The sequence below is a fragment of the Rhinoderma darwinii genome, chromosome 3, assembly GCF_050947455.1.
Source record: "Rhinoderma darwinii isolate aRhiDar2 chromosome 3, aRhiDar2.hap1, whole genome shotgun sequence".
NCBI classification, from domain to species: domain Eukaryota; kingdom Metazoa; phylum Chordata; class Amphibia; order Anura; family Rhinodermatidae; genus Rhinoderma; species Rhinoderma darwinii.
In genome coordinates, this window is record NC_134689.1 from 260,903,956 (window position 1) to 260,906,911 (window position 2,956).

At 40.2% G+C, this 2,956-nt stretch overlaps 1 non-coding gene across 1 annotated transcript; it reads left to right on the forward strand.

Annotated features, from left to right (window-relative positions):
- The first annotated feature begins 2,135 nt into the window (after positions 1-2,135).
- Positions 2,136-2,209, forward strand: TRNAI-AAU (transfer RNA isoleucine (anticodon AAU)). The gene has a single exon. It is a non-coding gene; the product is annotated as a tRNA-Ile (tRNA).
- The last annotated feature ends 747 nt before the right edge of the window (positions 2,210-2,956 follow it).

Here is a 2,956-nt window from a genome sequence, read left to right on the forward strand (position 1 = left end):
AGGTGCTCAAAACTGTACACAATATTCCATGTATGGTCTAACCGGTGATTTATAGAAATGCAGAGTTTGTTGCATGAAATCATCTTAGAGGTCCACTTTCAACCTTAAGGACAAAAATAATATCTTGATTTTGCCTCTTTGTATTCCGATAGTCATAACTTTATTATTTTTCCGTCCTATTTATATTTTAAATTTTATATTTTTCAAAAAAACACTTTTCAATGTGGCAGAGAGTTCAATCGTAGAACTTCTCTTACAGTAAAGAATCCCCATCTGTGATGAGGTCCTTTAACCCCTTAACGCCGAAGGACGGATATATCCGTCCTCAGCAGCTGCTAGTTCGCGCAGGAGGACGGATATATCCGTCCTGTGATCGCGCGGGTACTGACAGTTTACCCACGCGATCAGCGGCAGGAGCACGGCTGTTATACACAGCCTGGCTCCTGCTGCAACTGCCGGAATCGAAGCACGCGCCGATTCCGGCAGTTTAACCCATTAAATGCCGCTGTCAACAGTGACAGCGGCATTTAATGTGTTTGACAGAAGGGGGAACTCCCTCTGTCTCCCGATCGGCGCCCCCGCAAACAAATCGCGGGTCTCCGTCGGGTTTCCATGACAGCCGGGGGTCTAACAAAGACCCCCAGGTCTGTCTTCAGCATCTGCCTGTTAGGCGATGCCAGAGGCATGACCTAACAGGTTGCCTGTCAGTTTTACACTGACAGGCAATAATGCTTTGGTATACGAAGTATACCAAAGCATTATATATGCGATCTGCACATCGCATAGTGAAGTCCCCTGGTGGGACTAAAAAAAAAAAAGTAAAACCGTTAAATAAAGTTTGTGAAAAAAAAAATAAAAAAAATTACAGTCAAAGTCAAATAAAACTACTTTTTTGCCCCAAAAAGTGGTTTTATTTAATAAAACGGTCAAAACAAATCACACATACACATATATGGTATCCCCGCGATCGTAACAACTTGACCAATAAAATGAACACATTAATTAAACCGCCGGATGAACGGCGTCCAAAGAAAACGCAAAAAACAACGGCAAAATTCTCTCTTTTCTCCCATTCCCCCCATAAAAAATAAAATAAAAGTTCATCTATAAGTCCTATGTACCCCAAAATAGTACTAATGAAAACTACACATTGTCCCGCAAAAATCAAGCCCACGTACGGCCACATCGACGGAAAAATAAAAAAATGACGGCTCTTGGAACGCGGCGATGCAAAAACAAGTAATTTTTTTCTAAAAGGGTTTTTATTGTGCAAACGTAGAAAAAACATATAAAACCTTTATACATTTGGTATCCCTGTAATCGTGCCGACCCATAGAATAAAGTTAACATGTTATTTACGCTGCATAGTAAACGGCGTAAATTTATAACGTGAAAATTAATGCTGGAATAGCTGCTTATTTTCAATTCTCTCCTAAAATAAAGTTAATAAAAGTTAATCAATATGTTATAAGCATCTAAAAATGGTACAATTACAAAATACAACTCGTCCCGGAAAAAACAAGCCCTTATACGGCTATATAGACGGAATACAAAAACAGTTACGACTCTTGGAATGCGACCGTGGAAAAACAAAAAATAATCCTTGGTCATTAACGTGCAAAATGGCCCGGTCATTAAGGGGTTAATTACCTTGCTTTCCCTTCTTTGCACGCATTGTAGTTCAGCAATGTCCTTCTCATACACAGGTGCTCAAAACTGTACACAATATTCCATGTATGGTCTAACCGGTGATTTATAGAAATGCAGAGTTTATTGCATGAAATCATCTTAGAGGTCCAATCTCAACCTTAAGGACAAAAATAATATCTTGATTTTGCCTCTTTGTATTCCGATAGTCATAACTTTATTATTTTTCCGTCCTCATAGTCATATAAGGGCTTGTTTTTAGCGAGACAAGTTCTTGTTTTTAATGGCAGCATTTAATGTACCATATAATGTACTGAAAGAAAACTCTTTGTGGGGTGGAATGGAAAACACAAAAGCAATTTGTCCAATGCTTTTTGAGTAGTAAAAATTGCAAGTTTATTTTATTATTCAGGTTAATAGGATATCAATATGAATACACGTTTGCATGTATTTTCTACTGACGTGACGTGAATCTTTGGTGTAAAAGTGGCCGGTTAGCTCAGTTGGTTAGAGCGTGGTGCTAATAACGCCAAGGTCACGGGTTCGATCCCCGTACGGGCCATGGAAGCTCACTTTTGTTACATGCTTGTTACAGAGTTGAATAGTTGATAATATTGAAAAAAGGTCCATCAAATTCAACCTATAAACCTGCCGTGTTGATCCAGAGGAAGGCAAAAACTGTCTTGGAGTGCATTCCAATGTTGTCATTAGGGGAAAAATTCCTCCCTTACTCCAAATATGGCTATTAGAATAAATTCCTGGATCAAAGTTCCATCTCCAGAATCTGGTACAAATATGATGAAATTTTATATTTTTCAAAAAAACACTTTTCAATGTGGCAGAGAGTTCAATCGTCGAACTGCTCTTACAGTAAAGAATCCCCGTCTGTGATGAGGTCCTTTAATTACCTTGCTTTCCCTTCTTTGCACGCATTCTAGTTCAGCAATGTCCTTCTCATACACAGGTGCTCAAAACTGTACACAATATTCCATGTATGGTCTAACCGGTGATTTATAGAAATGCAGAGTTTGTTGCATGAAATCATCTTAGAGGTCCAATTTCAACCTTAACCCCTTCCCGCTCCTTGACGTACTATTACGTCATGGCAGCTGTATCGTTCGCGCTCCATGCCGTAATAGTACGTCTCAGGAGTAACGGCCGTTTCGGCCGTCCTCCCGACACGTACAGGAGCTGTGACGCTGCTGTCTTGTTCAGCAGCTGTCACAGCTCCTACAGCGGGGACCGATCGCTGTGTCCCCGCTGATTAACCCCTTAAAAGCCGCGTTCTATAGAGATCGCGGCTTTTTAG